This window comes from Rutidosis leptorrhynchoides, chromosome 5 (assembly GCF_046630445.1).
Source record: "Rutidosis leptorrhynchoides isolate AG116_Rl617_1_P2 chromosome 5, CSIRO_AGI_Rlap_v1, whole genome shotgun sequence".
Classification (NCBI taxonomy): Eukaryota; Viridiplantae; Streptophyta; class Magnoliopsida; order Asterales; family Asteraceae; genus Rutidosis; species Rutidosis leptorrhynchoides.
The window spans coordinates 80,818,033-80,835,654 of NC_092337.1; positions in this window are offsets into that span (position 1 = coordinate 80,818,033).

Consider the following 17,622-nt stretch of genomic DNA (forward strand, 5'->3'; position numbering starts at 1 on the left):
ACTAGCAAACAAAAACGGATAAGGCAGCCATGGGATCGCATGGCAAAAACACTGAAAACTCATGTGATCGCATGAGGTACTGTAGCAGGCCACATACTATAAAAGCTCGGTTCATTCCTCCGAATTATTATTTTTTACGTTATTATTATTATTATTATTATTATTATCATTATTATTATTATTATTAAGATTAATATTATTATTATTAATCTTATTATAATATTATTATTAGTAGTATATATACCTAAAATACTACGACGAGGTTATGAGTGTGTCACCTTCAAAATGGGTTTTTGAGCGGGATAGAGCTAAGGAAATTATGGGTTATTGCCAAGGAGGTTATGGGTAATGTTCGGGGGTATATTTGTGAATCAAATCTAGTGTTTATCATCTCCGTTACGTCTACGTACTTTCCTACAATATTGAATCTCAATATTTATACGTAAGCACTCATATTTTATCTTTTATATATTAATTGTGTATCCATGTCTAGTGCTCGAGTATATATATATTTATATATGCTAGTATGCTAAATTTCGTCGTTAAACAGTTATAATGAATCACGAATTAAATACATATATTACTGGTAAAAAGTAAATGATATACATGTTTTTGGAAAGCTGGCGAAAAATCAATAACTTTTCATTTAAATATCGAATAATTTCGATGAACGGATTAAAAGATATGATCAACTGAATTATGATTGACGTTAATTGAAATTGCTTTTGAATCTACAATTAAGATTTAAACAACTCGTTTACAAGATTGATAATTTGGATTTTTGGATATTACCAACCGAGTAAATGAATCCTTATATAAGGTACGTCTCGTTTTGTTAAACAACTGTCAAAATTGACTTTTTGAAACGACATTGGATAACTTTTGTATGTCGATCTCGAGCATTAGGATTGTGATACACTATGACCTGACCTAGCTTGATAGACATTTATTGACCAACATATGTTCTCTAGGTTGAGATCTACGATTATTTGGTAATCCGAGTTTCGATCACATTTTGGTGAACGACTTTATATGCTGCTAAGGTGAGTTTCATTTGCTCCCTTTTTAATTGCTTTTGCAATCTATATTTTTGGGCTGAGAATACATGCACTTTATTTTAAATGCAATGGATACAAGTACATACTAAATTCTACACTGAGTTTGAACCGAAAATCCCTTAGCTTTGGTAACTAGTAACTGCCAGTTATAAGAACTGGTGGGCGCGAGTAGTAGTATATGGATCCATAGGGCTTGATATCCCCGTTCGAGCTAGAGCACTAGCCTTTTAACGGATGTATGCTATTTGAGAAGCGTACATGTTGGTTTGCGTGTATTATTAAGATGATTATACAAAGGGTACAAATTATATATACGTTAAAGTTTAGTTACCAGGGTGCTCAATTTCGTAGAATATTTTGATAAACGTTTATGGATGAAACAACTGAAATCTTGTGATCCACCTTTATATACAGATTATACGAAACATTAAAACTATGAACTCACCAACCTTTGTGTTGACACTTGTTAGCATGTTTATTCTCAGGTTCCCTAGTAGTCTTCTGCTGTTTGATTATATGTTACACAAGCTATGTGCATGGAGTCTTACATGGCATATTTTTTCAAGGAAACGTTGCATTCACCAAATCATCACCATGTATCTTATTTTGACTGCATTGTCAACGGAAGTACTATTGTAAACTATTATTTATGGTGATTGTCTATATATAGAAATCATCAGATGTCGAAAACCTTTGATTTAAATATTCATTTATGGTGTGCCTTTTCAAAAGAACGCAATGTTTACAAAACGTATCATATAGAGGTCAAATACCTCGCAATGAAATCGATGAATGACGTGTTCGTCCATATGGATTTGGAGCGATCGTCACAGTTGGTATCAGAGCGTTGGTCCTAGCGAACCAGGTCTTGCATGAGTGTGTCTAACTGATAGTTGTTAGGATGCATTAGTAAGTCTGGACTTCGACCGTGTCTGCATGTTAAAAGTTTTGCTTATCATTTCTTGTCGGAAATTACATGTTTATCATTCTTAAGTCTAGACACGTTTTCCTGCATTTATTGCATAAATAGTGTATAGACAAAAATTCATATCTTAGCGTATCTGTTACTGTAAACTTTTCCTGACATCTTCCGAAAATTCCTCCGTGATTTATGGAATTTTGGTATTATATATACATATGTAAATTATGTATTGAAGAGTACCAATCTAAATTCTATAATCTATTTCATATCAAAAATCATCTCTCTAATTATACAAGATGGATCCCGTATCTAGTTCAAATTCCTTAAACTCCGACAGCAATTCCGATATGGATATTCACCTGAATTCCGAAGACAGTGTACCGGAATGGATCAACCAATCAGCCATCATCTATTCTGGATGAATTGGGGATGGGTTCGTAGCCTACTTAATTATTGGAGACAAGAAGAAGGCGATCCCTTCCATCCACCACATTGCCCTCTTGGCGAAGAACCTGAAGCACTTACCAGCGAACCTGTTCGTAATACCATTTTCTCTCTCATCTCCAGAATATCTCGTCATGATCATATACTCTCTCAAATTCTGGATCTTATTCATCCGCTCGTCCGAACCGCCAATCATCCCGGTGTAGTAGAAGAAGTCAACGAGCTTCGCGCTCGGGTAGTGGCTTTGGAGAATATGGTGCAAAGGTTACAAGCACCAGCAGAATCACCGGCATCAACAGTACCACCAACAACAACACCAACAGTACCATTACCACCACCAACAACATCCGCACCGCATGTAGAGACCCGTCCTAATCCATCCGGACGAAGTCCACATCGATTATAAATGATTCACAATAGTTGATTACATCGCGAGGTTCTTGACCTCTATATGATACATTTTACAAACATTGCATTCGTTTTTAAAAGACAAACTTTCGTTACAACGACAGTTAACATGCATGCATATCATTTCATAATATATCTAAATATAATTGACTTAATAATAATCTTGATGAACTCAACGACTCGAATGCAATGTCTTTTGAAATATGTCATGAATGACTCCAAGTAATATCTCTAATATGAGCAAATGTACATCGGAAGATTTCTTTCGTACCTGAGAATAAACATGCTTTAAAGTGTCAACCAAAAGGTTGGTGAGTTCATTAGTTTAACTTAAATAATCATTTCATAATTTTAATAGACCACAAGATTTCATATTTTCATTTCTCATAAACACACGTCCCATGCATAGAGACAAAAATATCATTCATATGGATTGAACACCTGGTAATCGACATTAACAAGATGCATAAGAATATCCCCATCATTCCGGGGATCCTCCTTCGGACATGATATAAATTTCGAAGTACTAAAGCATCCGGTACTTTGGATGGGGTTTGTTAGGCCCAATAGATCTATCTTTAGGATTCGCGTCAATTAGGGTATCTGTTCCCTAATTCTTAGATTACCAGACTTAATACAAAGGGGCATATTCGATTTTGATAATTCAACCATATAATGCAGTTTCACGTACTTGTGTCTATTTCGTAAAACAGTTATAAAAACAGCGCATGTATTCTCAGTCCCAAAAATATATATTGCGAAAGCATTTAAAAAGGGATTAATGAAAACTCACGCATATAAATATTGTAAAACAGTTAATAAAGCATTTGCATGTATTCTCAGCCCAAAAATGTAAAGAGTAAAAGGGGCAAATGAAACTCACCATACTGTATTTTGTAGTAAAAATACATATGACTAAATTGAACAATGCAGGGTTGGCCTCGAATTCACGAACCTATATTAATTACATTTCTATTAAAACATATGATAGAATTATCATAATTTCATTTATTAATGTATATTATTTATATATGTTTTATAGTTATGTAAGATTTATACTAGATTTCATTTAAAATATATACATTAGGTTATATTTTAAATTATATGTTTTATGTACAAAAATATTTATTTGTTTAAAAATAATAGTTTTGATATTAATGATTTATTATTAATAATAATAACTTTATAAAAAAAAATATTAATAATAATAATGATATTGTTATTAACGATACTTTTGTTTAATAATAATAATAATAATAATAATAATAATAATAATAATAATAATAATAATAATAATAATAATAATAATAATAATAATAAATCTAAAATAAAAGAGTATACCCTTATGAAAAAGCTTGTATAAAAAGGATGCCCCAAACCAGACTCGAACCCATGACCTCTCGATTAAACATAAACACCTAAACCATCCATACGTCTGATCTTTTCTGTTATTTATACCATACCAATTCTTTTAACCCATTTTCTGTTTCTACCTTCTTCTTCATTAACCCATTTCATGATCATCATCACTCTAGTTTCTATCATTAGTATTTTCAAGATCATCATTATCATAATTCTTAACATAAACCTAAACTAATATCATCTTCAACATTCATCATACCTATTTCATTATCTTCATCATCATCGAAATCAATATCATAATCATATCATCATCATCTATCATGATCATCATGATAATAACATGACATATTAATATAAATTCGACTTCATCATCAACCTCATCTATATCACCATACTGCTATCGTCTTATCGTTATCTTATCATCATAATCTATCAAAATTCTTAATGGAATTTCTGTTGGGCCTTGATGGCAACAAGGAAAAAAAAAGTAAGCCAAATTCACGAGCCCATCATGGAAAACAAGTAGTCACGTTCCATACTCCAAACGGGTTAGAACTGATTTGGCCCAACATATAAAATAAGCTCCTCAACCCATCTGAAACATTATAGGGTCACGGCCAGTAAAAGAAATATACACCCTCTCCATCTTTATACCTTTACACGTATGCACAACAAGGAATTCAAATAAAAAAAATATAATAGCTCACGAATATTTCAGTTGTTGTTTGCTGCTTGTTGACTGTCGGCTCAAGAGAAGTGTCACCCCACTACCAAATTAAATAACACACTATACCCCATACCTTAAAAAATAAACGAGTGGTTGATGTGGGTTTGTCGGCCATGAAGAAAAGAATATCATTATTATTAGGCCACGCAATAATCAGCAATATATCATCCACTCTTGTTATCATTTTTCTAATATTTCATCGAATGGAAACACTCATAGTTGTAGAAAGGCTATAGGATATTATATTGGTGAAAAGAAGCAAGGTATAGCAGCAATTCAAGGGGTTCGAGGATGGGTTCTGGGTGGCGGTTACCACATAAAAGTTTCTGTAGCAGCAGTAGCTGTTTCAAGGGTGATGTATGGTTGGCCGGTGGTGTTATTTCAAGGTAATAGTGGTGGCGATCTTGGTTGGATAGTTTCTTGGTTGTGGTGGTGATACAAACCGATGGTGGGGCTGTTTGAGCAGTTTGGGTTGGCGAGTGATTTGTGATTCTTGGTCACATCTAGGAGAGAGAGAGAGTGAACGAGAAAGAGAGATGGACGTGGGGATGGTACAAGACATTGATTGAGAGCTTGTTTTGTAGTTAATTGAAATTGATCCAATAATACTAAGGCAGACAAGAACAAAAATAATAATACAGAGTTTGATATTGATGTTAAACTGAATCTTGTTTTATTATTCCAGCTTAAATTCGATCGTACCAATTTAGTGACATAATTCAATCACCTAAACAGTTTGATTGCTATCTCTAATGAATTCGCACGCATTATAATATTTATATGTATATGTATATGTATATTATAATTGTATTTATATTTATATATATCTGTGTATATATTTATATATATATATATATATATATATATATATATATATATATAACTTTGTTTATGTATTTGCTTACATATATATTCTTATAAAATTCGAAAACTTTGAAATTTATCAAGTAATAATATATTAATACTATTTATAATACTAATAATAATGTTACTAATAATAATAATATTATTATTGATAAAGAAATTATTAATAATAAATGATAAATAATAACATGTTATTATTAATTTTAATAAAAAATAATTTTAATAATAATGACACTAATAATTAATCATTAATAATAATAATTCTTAATGATTATGGTAATATTAGTATTAGGTAATAATGCTAATATTATCCATGTTAGTTAAAATTATACTTTTTGCTATTAGTTATGATAATGATGAGGTTAACAATGATAACAAAGATATTAATAATAATAATTTATTATTTATAAATTTTATATATTTTTACAATATACATATAATAAAAATTATCTATGGAAATCATAAATATTTAAATATGATTTATTTTAAAATACATTTAATTATTTTGTATCTTATTTTACAGATTTTATTTTAATGTTTAAATTATATTTTACTTCCAAATTACTATATATACTTACATTTATATATATATATATATATATATATATATATATATATATATATATATATATACATATTTATTTACAAATCAATTATTCGTGAATCGTCGAGAATAGTCAAAGGTCAATTGAATATATGAACAACGTTTCAAAATTTTCTAGACTCAACATTACATACTTTGCTTATCGTGTCAAAGATATTAAATCGTATCGAGAGTTTGGTTCAAAATTAGTCGAAATTTTCCGGGTCACTACAGTACCTACCCGTTAAAGAAATTTCGTCCTGAAATTTGAGTGAGGTCGTTATGGCTAACAATAAAAATGTTTTCATGACGAATATGAGTTGGTAAATAGAGTTTTATTAATGTTGAGTAATATGAATAAGATAATTCGATTATTCGAAGAGTACGAATGAAGCTATCACTAAATAGTGAAATGAGAAAAATATGTTTCATCATAACTTTTGACTAGTCATGGTTGAATTTAGAAAATAGGATGCGTCTTAATTTTTGACGTTGTCTTGGTTGAATTCCGGAATTCAAGGGATTTAAAGAAAATCTATGAAATCTATAAGATCTGATTCTTCGGTAAATGAGGAAATTAGGATCTCTTTAATTAAATGTGATGATCTGCCTCGATTGTTCTGTCTGATATTTCCATTATAAATTAAATTCTTCCGTTCCATTATTCTCATCATTCCTATACTTTCTTTCTTAGTTCATACATCCAAACGATTGTGAAAATGCTTAATCCAGTTCTGATCCTTGTCCTCATCCTTACTATCGCAACAATCATTCTCATTTTCCAACTTCCACCAGAGGAATCTGCTTTCTTCTACTTCGCCCTTGGGGTTATAGTGTTTTTAATTCTCCCGTGTCTTTATGTTGCGATAAACATTGATATATACGGTTTGTGATTTATGTGTTGTTATCGGGCTTTATATTCTCCCTTATATTTTGAAGCTCTATGCTTTTGTTTTCTCTTCCCGACTTCAAGTCAAGCTAATAATGTTCCAGAATTTGTAGATATAGGGTTTCGAATGATTATAATGTTCTAAGCAGGAATGAACGTGATAGCACGATTTGATTTTCAAATTTATCAACATCACGGAAGATGGAACCATCAAGAATACATTTTCTTGATATGTTTAGAAGTTAAGCAGAATTAAAGAGTTATGTAACATGGCACATGATGACGTTATGATCTGTGAATCATCACGTTCCATTAGAAACTCAGCATGACTTACTGTAATATAATCACGTTGGCCAAGCGCCATTATATTATACTAACTCATGCTTCAATTTTCAACACTTCTTCACAATTCATTCATAATATATACTTAAATTTTACAGAAGTTTCCAATATAATGGAATACAGAAAGTACGAAGAGGTAGATAATTTCAGACAAGAATATTTATGAAAATATCCTCAGAAATATCGAAGATATTTATGATGATATTTTGGAATTTCTAAGTTCGAAGGTTGATGAAGAAATATTTTCCGCAAGATTTTAATATGACTTCGGAGCAGGATATTCTCTAAAGATTTCATCGAATCCAGAATTACATGGATTCTTTGAATATAGGGTTTGGTCCTTGTCTTTGTCCTTGGTCTCCTTCATGGTTAGCTCAATCCGTTTTTCGGTACCAAATTTTCTATCGAGCGTTCCTAATACTCCCTTCTTTATCATCAAATTTCCGACGATTAATGTCGTTTACGGTTGTCTACAGTTTCTGCTGCTTCCTTCAGTTTTTTTTTTTTTTCAAAGTTCAATGTAATGATTCGTAGGCTGGTTGCTTTTCAAAATTTCCGAATGGAAGATTATAATTCTAAGAGATACATGTTATATATATACATATAACTGTTGATGTAGTAACGCTACGAGATTTCAAAATACTGATTGCTAGTTCTTGGTATTTGGTATGGCAATTCTCGTTATAAGATGCGGATAGGGTTTTGATAAATATAATGATTTTTCAGAAAATCAAAGATCAATGAAGTTGCTGGTAAGTTTGCTGCTAACGTGATGGAATATAAACGGTTCCCCGGTAACGATGACTAAAGGCATCTTATATATCAAAGTTATAATAGAGTTTATTCGGATGAAAAGCCGAAATTTATTTGCTGAAGCTGTGACGAAATTGGCTACTTTGGAATGAGATTGCAAAGTGATTTTCGGTAATAACAACGCCAAAGAAGCTAGCACAAATATGTATTAAACGTTTACTCAGGCTCTGAGTGTTTTCAAGTGCATAACTATATGCATATATCTTTCCTTCCGTAGATGAAGTGCGGTTGGTTCATCCTCTCGATTGAGGTGTTTTCAAGAATTATGAAAGGTTTGAACGCAGATTGTAATCGTCAAGATACAAATGAAGTTTAAGATGAAATCAAGTGGCAAACTTGAAGAATTGTTTAGTTTCATATGTTATGGTCAATATTTTAATTCATTTAAATTATCCAATGTTGGTAGTCCACAGTTGATAGTCCACAGTTAGCAATTCAATAATTCATATATAGTTTAATATATAATATTCGAATTAATTAATATGTATCATGACCCGTATTCGTCTCAGACTCGATCACAACTCAAACTATATATATTATTGTAGAATCAACCTCAACCCTGTATAGAGAACTCGATCATTACTGCATATAGAGTGTCTATGGTGATTCCAAATAATATATATAGATGCGTCGATATGATATGTCAAAACCTTGTATACGTGTCCCGATATTTAAAATGTGTAAAATAAATACAGAAATTAAATGACAATAAATAAAATTGCGAGAATGTAAATTGCGAGAATGTAAATTACGATAATTAAATTGTGATAAATAAAATGTAATCAGTTAGCTAGGAATAATTAGCTAGGAACAGTTAGCGTGGATTCTTAACACAATTTCTGATAATTAATTAGTCTGTTTCTAACAAATTTTATTTTGTCATATGTTTTCTTCATTATGCCACTTGTTGGATTCTGATAGGTTAAAATCCGATTATGAAATTGAAAAAAAAAATGGTTATTTTGTGGTGAACGGATACGTATATCGGTGGTTGTAAATAGGATAGTAAACGACTGTTGAATCAGCTTCGAAGAATATACAGTGTAACTTATTAATGTGAAATCTGAATATTCCTCGGGTATTACCTACCCGTTAAAATATTTTCGCCCTTAACAGTTTGTACAAAAGAATTTTTAATCACAATCTTTATGAAAAAAAAATATATATATATACCTATATATTTTCTTCAGATGTAATCATGAATTTAATGAGTCAATATAATATTAAACTCATTTAATTTACCGTTAGAACAAGAATATATAATCTCTAAAACATTAGAGATTACATTATCGCTATGTCGAACGAAGATAAATGATGTAGAACGTCATGTAAAACGATGATTATACTCGAGGTACAGAATGAGACGTCGAAGCTGGTGATGTGGATGTTGTTGTTGGTGGTACTAGTGCTGTTGGTGCTAAGGTTGGTGATGTTACTGGTGTTGGTGATACTGCTGGTGCTTGCAAATTGTGTACCGTGCTCTCTAAAGTTAACAATCGAGCTCGGAGTTCTTTAACTTCTTCTACTAACCCTGGTTGGTTATCAGTGTGAGGTAGAGATCGGATATCTTCTCTAGTTCCGTTAATGGTAGTCTCAAGACGAAAAATTCTAGCAAAAAGGGTATAAACAGTGTTGCGAAAGGGTTCGCCGGTGAGCGGGTCAAGTACTCCAATGTTAGGTGGTAGATTCAATTCATGATATGGGGTACCTTCTTCCCTTCTCCATAGGGTGAGTATATCGCGAACCCACCCCCATTTTTTCCAGTAATCACGGTAGTTGATTGGTTGGTGTGCTCCTGTCACGCTGTCTTCGGAGTCAGAGGAACTTGGTCGATTCGTAGAGGCCATCTTAAACGATCTCAGGAAAGATTTTTGGTATGAATAGTTTAGTGACAGCAATTGATTATTGGATGGTATTCTCAATGCATAATTTGCATAGATATATATAGTACCAGGATCTCTTAAATTACGGAGAAATTTACGATGGATATCAGGCAAGGTCTACAGTAACAGATACGCTAAGATATGAATTGTCAAATACGCTAAGATATGAATTTTGTCTATACACTGTTTATGCAGTCAATGCAGTAAAACGTGTCTAGACTAAGAATAATGAGTAGGTAGTTTCCTAAGGATGATAAGCAGATGATTTCCGACAAAAATGATAAGCAAAAGTTTTGACATGCAGATACGGTCGAAGTCCAGACTCACTAATGCATCCTAATGACTATCAGTTAGACACACTAATGCTAGACCTGGTTCGCTAAGACCACCGCTCTGATACCAACTGTAGAGACCCGTCCTAATCCATCCGGACGAAGTCCACATCAATTATAAATGATTCACAATAGTTGATTACATCGCGAGGTTCTTGACCTCTGTATGATACATTTTACAAACATTGCATTCGTTTTTAAAAGACAAACTTTCGTTACAACGACAGTTAACATGCATGCATATCATTTCATAATATATCTAAATATAATTGACTTAATAATAATCTTGATGAACTCAACGACTCGAATGCAACGTCTTTTGAAATATGTCATGAATGACTCCAAGTAATATCTCTAATATGAGCAAATGTACATCGGAAGATTTCTTTCGTACCTGAGAATAAACATGCTTTAAAGTGTCAACCAAAAGGTTGGTGCGTTCATTAGTTTAACTTAAATAATCATTTCATAATTTTAATAGACCACAAGATTTCATATTTCCATTTCTCATAAACACACGTCCCATGCATAGAGACAAAAATATCATTCATATGGATTGAACACCTGGTAATCGACATTAACAAGATGCATAAGAATATTCCCATCATTCCGGGATCCTCCTTCGGACATGATATAAATTTCGAAGTACTAAAGCATCCGGTACTTTGGATGGGGTTTGTTAGGCCCAATAGATCTATCTTTAGGATTCGCGTCAATTAGGGTATCTGTTCCCTAATTCTTAGATTACTAGACTTAATACAAAGGGGCATATTCGATTTCGATAATTCAACCATATAATGCAGTTTCACGTACTTGTGTCTATTTCGTAAAACAGTTATAAAAACAGCGCATGTATTCTCAGTCCCAAAAATATATATTGCGAAAGCATTTAAAAAGGGATTAATGAAAACTCACGCATATAAATATTGTAAAACAGTTAATAAAGCATTTGCATGTATTCTCAGCCCAAAAATGTAAAGAGTAAAAGGGGCAAATGAAACTCACCATACTGTATTTTGTAGTAAAAATACATATGACTAAATTGAACAATGCAGGGTTGGCCTCGGATTCACGAACCTATATTAATTACATTTCTATTAAAACATATGATAGAAATATCATAATTTCATTTATTAATGTATATTATTTATATATGTTTTATAGTTATGTAAGATTTATACTAGATTTCATTTAAAATATATACATTAGGTTATATTTTAAATTATATGTTTTATGTACAAAAATATTTATTTGTTTAAAAATAATAGTTTTGATATTAATGATTTATTATTAATAATAATAACTTTATAAAAAAAATATTAATAATAATAATGATATTGTTATTAACGATACTTTTGTTTAATAATAATAATAATAATAATAATAATAATAATAATAATAATAATAATAATAATAATAATAATAATAATAATAATAATAATAATAATAATAATAATAATAATAATAATAAATCTAAAATAAAAGAGTATACCCTTATGAAAAAGCTTGTATAAAAAGGATGCCCCAAACCAGACTCGAACCCATGACCTCTCGATTAAACATAAACACCTAAACCATCCATCCGTCTGATTTTTTCTGTTATTTATACCATACCAATTCTTTTAACCCATTTTCTGTTTCTACCTTCTTCTTCATTAACCCATTTCATGATCATCATCACTCTAGTTTCTATCATTAGTATTTTCAAGATCATCATTATCATAATTCTTAACATAATCCTAAACTAATATCATCTTCAACATTCATCATACCTAGTTCATTATCTTCATCATCATCGAAATCAATATCATAATCATATCATCATCATCTATCATGATCATCATGATAATAACATGACATATTAATATAAATTCGACTTCATCATCAACCTCATCTATATCACCATACTGCTATCGTCTTATCGTTATCTTATCATCATAATCTATCAAAATTCTTAATGGAATTTCTGTTGGGCCTTGATGGCAACAAGGAAAAAAAAAGTAAGTCAAATTCACGAGCCCATCATGGAAAACAAGTAGTCACGTTCCATACTCCAAACAGGTTAGAACTGATTTGGCCCAACATATAAAATAAGCTCCTCAACCCATCTGAAACATTATAGGGTCACGGCCAGTAAAAGAAATATACACCCTCTCCATCTTTATACCTTTACACGTATGCACAACAAGGAATTCAAATAAAAAAAAATAATAGCTCACGAATATTTCAGTTGTTGTTTGCTGCTTGTTGACTGTCGGCTCAAGAGAAGTGTCACCCCACTACCAAATTAAATAACACACTATACCCCATACCTTAAAAAATAAATGAGTGGTTGATGTGGGTTTGTCGGCCATGAAGAAAAGAATATCATTATTATTAGGCCACGCAATAATCAGCAATATATCATCCACTCTTGTTATCATTTTTCTAATATTTCATCGAATGGAAACACTCATAGTTGTAGAAAGGCTATAGGATATTATATTGGTGAAAAGAAGCAAGGTATAGCAGTAATTCAAGGGGTTCGAGGATGGGTTCTGGGTGGCGGTTACCACATAAAAGTTTCTGTAGCAGCAGTAGCTGTTTCAAGGGTGATGTATGGTTGGCCGGTGGTGTTATTTCAAGGTAATAGTGGTGGCGATCTTGGTTGGATAGTTTCTTGGTTGTGGTGGTGATACAAACCGATGGTGGGGCTGTTTGAGCAGTTTGGGTTGGCGAGTGATTTGTGATTCTTGGTCACATCTAGGAGAGAGAGAGTGAACGAGAAAGAGAGATGGACGTGGGGATGGTACAAGACACTGATTGAGAGCTTATTTTGTAGTTAATTGAAATTGATCCAATAATACTAAGGCAGACAAGAACAAAAATAATAATACAGAGTTTGATATTGATGTTAAACTGAATCTTGTTTTATTATTCCAGCTTAAATTCGATCGTACCAATTTAGTGACATAATTCAATCACCTAAACAGTTTGATTGCTATCTCTAATGAATTCGCACGCATTATAATATTTATATGTATATGTATATGTATATTATAATTGTATTTATATTTATACATATCTGTGTATATATTTATATATATATATATATATATAACTTTGTTTATGTATTTGCTTACATATATATTCTTATAAAATTCGAAAACTTTGAAATTTATCAAGTAATAATATATTAATACTATTTATAATACTAATAATAATGTTACTAATAATAATAATAATATTATTGATAGAGAAATTATTAATAATAAATGATAAATAATAACATGTTATTATTAATTTTAATAAAAAATAATTTTAATAATAATGACACTAATAATTAATCATTAATAATAATAATTCTTAATGATTATGGTAATATTAGTATTAGGTAATAATGCTAATATTATCCATGTTAGTTAAAATTATACTTTTTGCTATTAGTTATAATAATGATGAGGTTAACAATGATAACAAAGATATTAATAATAATAATTTATTATTTATAAATTTTATATATTTTTACAATATACATATAATAAAAATTATCTATGGAAATCATAAATATTTAAATATGATTTATTTTAAAATACATTTAATTATTTTGTATCTTATTTTACAGATTTTATTTTAATGTTTAAATTATATTTTACTTCCAAATTACTATATATGCTTACATTATATATATATATATATATATATATATATATATATATATATATATATATATATATATATATATATATATATATATATATATATACATATTTATTTACAAATCAATTGTTCGTGAATCATCGAGAATAGTCAAAGGTCAATTGAATATATGAACATCGTTTCAAAATTTTCTAGACTCAACATTACATACTTTGCTTATCGTGTCAAAGATATTAAATCGTATCGAGAGTTTGGTTCAAAATTAGTCGAAATTTTCCGGGTCACTACACCGCAAGCCTCAACATCACAATATGTACCTTGAATATCAACGTCATACGCATCGTAGTTACCAAGAAATACCAGCAACAATAACCGATGAATTATTAACTCATTTCCCCTAAAGAAATTTTATGTATATTTAATATATATGAATTTTGAAATCAAAATAAATCTTTTCGTACTAAGATATTATGTGTGAATCTTAACTGGCAGGTACTACTCGGTTAGTTCATATTACTAATATGTAATGATGTACATCCTTCCTTAACAACTTAACCATTGTTAACTACAATCTCTGTTTCAACTTAATGAATTCCATTTCATAATAAACCAAGTGTATTATTCAATTACATAATTGATTTTACATTTTCATTTTCGATGTACTCGAAACTTTTCAGAAAACATCATCTGTGCCTTGTAAGGTTCACAAAAAATTCCACGAGCACCAACATCCATCACTGAGGAATATCAATAAGAATAAATAATGAAGTGTTGATTTCATTAGTGAAATACTTCGCAAAGACTATGTAATCTTTAATGTTTTAGAGATTAATCATTTTTAAGTCAAGTCGAAAATCAAATGAGCTTAATATGATATTAACTCATTAAATTCGTATTACATCTGAAGAAATATACATACATATATTTTCATAAAGACTGTAATAAAAATTCTTTTGTACAAAATATTACTTGTGAAATCTTTAACTGGTAGGTAATTCCCGAGAAATATATAAGTTCACAATTAATATGTTATATTGTACATTCTTCAATTTTGATTCAAAAATCATTAACTATACTCACTATCTTCACAATGATACACAATCATTTCATACAAATTCAATCACATATTCTGATATCGACGTATCAGAATCCAAGCCATAACTCTGAACCGGTGACATCATTCTTAGATCTCTACATGTTTCAAAGCTATACTTTAACTTTAAAACTGTGAAAGATCCTTTAGCATTGTTATTACCGAAAATAATCTTGCAATCCCTGTTCAAAGTATCCAGTTTTACCACACTTCCAACCAGTCAACTTTGACTTTTCAGATTAGCCTTATTATAACCTTGATATATACGTTTTTGTTACTGGGAAACCTTTCATGTTCCACCACATTAGCAGTAAATTTACCAACAACTTCATTGATCTTTGACCTTCCGAAAAATCCTTATACTCATTGAAACCGTATCATGTACTCATCCACATTTTGTAACGGCAATTGACATACCAACTATCGGGAATTAGCAATCAGTATTTTGAAATCTTGTAGCACGTCTACGCCAACAGTTATATGTGTACATATAACGTCTACCTCCTGGACTTACATACTTCGAATGTGAAGTTTCCGAAAAACACCCCAAACTACGAAACTAGTTCTCCGAATTTTGGAAAAATGTTGATGAAGCAGCAAAAACTGTAAACGACCTTAACAGTCAAAAGTTTGATGATAAAGAATAGTATGGTGGTAAAGCTGAGAAAAAGAGAAGGTTTGGAACTGGGAAACGGATTGGACCATGAAGGAGGCTGTGGACAAATCACAAAGACGAAATCTACCTTCAAAGAATCCAAATGATTCAGTGTCTACTGAAACCATAAGTAAGAACCTTACTTCTTATTCTAAACCTTCACAGACAGATTTTCCACATCATCCTCTGATATTAGAAATTCTAAGATATTATCGTATCTTCCATTATAAATATCCTCCATATTTCTGAAGATATTTTCATAACTATTCTTATCTGAAATCATTTATCTCTTTACGCTATCTTTGTTACATCATAAAAGAAACTACTTTAGTTTCTAAAATCTGAAAAATTCGAAAAATGGATGTTTTGAAGTAATGTTGGGAACTGAAGCATGAATTAGTATAATATAATGACACTTGATCAACGTGATTATATTACAGTAAGTCATGCTGAGTTTCTAATGGAACATGATAAAGGTTCACAGATCCCACCCTCATCATGAACCATGTTACATAACTCTTTCATTCTATATAATCTCTAAATATATCAAGAAAATATATTTCTTGATGATTCGGTCTTTTTGAGGTATTCTGGTAATTTGACAAGTCAGATTGTACTATTACCATTTCTTTCTTAGAATATTAGTTATGTTCATCTGAAACTTCATACCTACGAATTTTGGACCATTATCCGCTTGACTTAAGGTCGGGAAGAGAAAACGAAAGCATGAAGCTCCGAAATATAATGGAGAATATAAAGCCCGATAACAACCCCGAAATTACAAACCGTGTATATCAATGTGTATAGCAATATAAAGACACGGGAGAATGAAAAACACTATAACCCCAAGGTAATAGTAGAAGAAAATAACTTCCTCTGGTGGCAGATGAAAAAGAAGAATGAAGGATACGATAGCCAGGAAAATATCAAGAATCAGAACTGGATTAAGCATTTTCACAATCTATTGGGATATATGAAATAAGAAAGAAGATTATAGGAGTGGTGAAAATAAATGAAACGGAAGAGGTCAATTTATAGCGAAATATCAAACATAGCAATCGACGCAGATTACGCATTTAATCAAAGAAAATCCTAATTTCCGCAAATTCTGAAGAATCAAATTTTATTTAGATTATGAAGATTTTCTATTCCTTAAATTCTGGAAATCAATCGTAACTACGTCAAAAGTTAAGACGAATCTCTATTCTTTCATTTCACTCTTTTACGATAACTTCTCTCATACGCTTCGAGAAATCGGATTGTTTTATCCATATAATTCAACGGTGATAAAATTCTATTTATCAACTCATATCTGTCATGAAAACATTTTTATTGTCAGTCATGACGACCTCACTCAAATTTTGGGACGAAATTTCTTTAACGGGTAGGTACTGTGACAACCCGGAAATTTTTGACCAAATTTAAACTTTATCTTTAAATGATTTAACGTTTCCGACACGATAAGCAAAGTCTATGAAGTTGAATCTCAAAATTTTAGAACTGTTTCATTACATTTGACTGCTCTCGACGATTCATGAACAATTATATATATGTATATATATATATGTACAAGTAAAACACTATTTGCTACAGTAAAATGACTTTGCT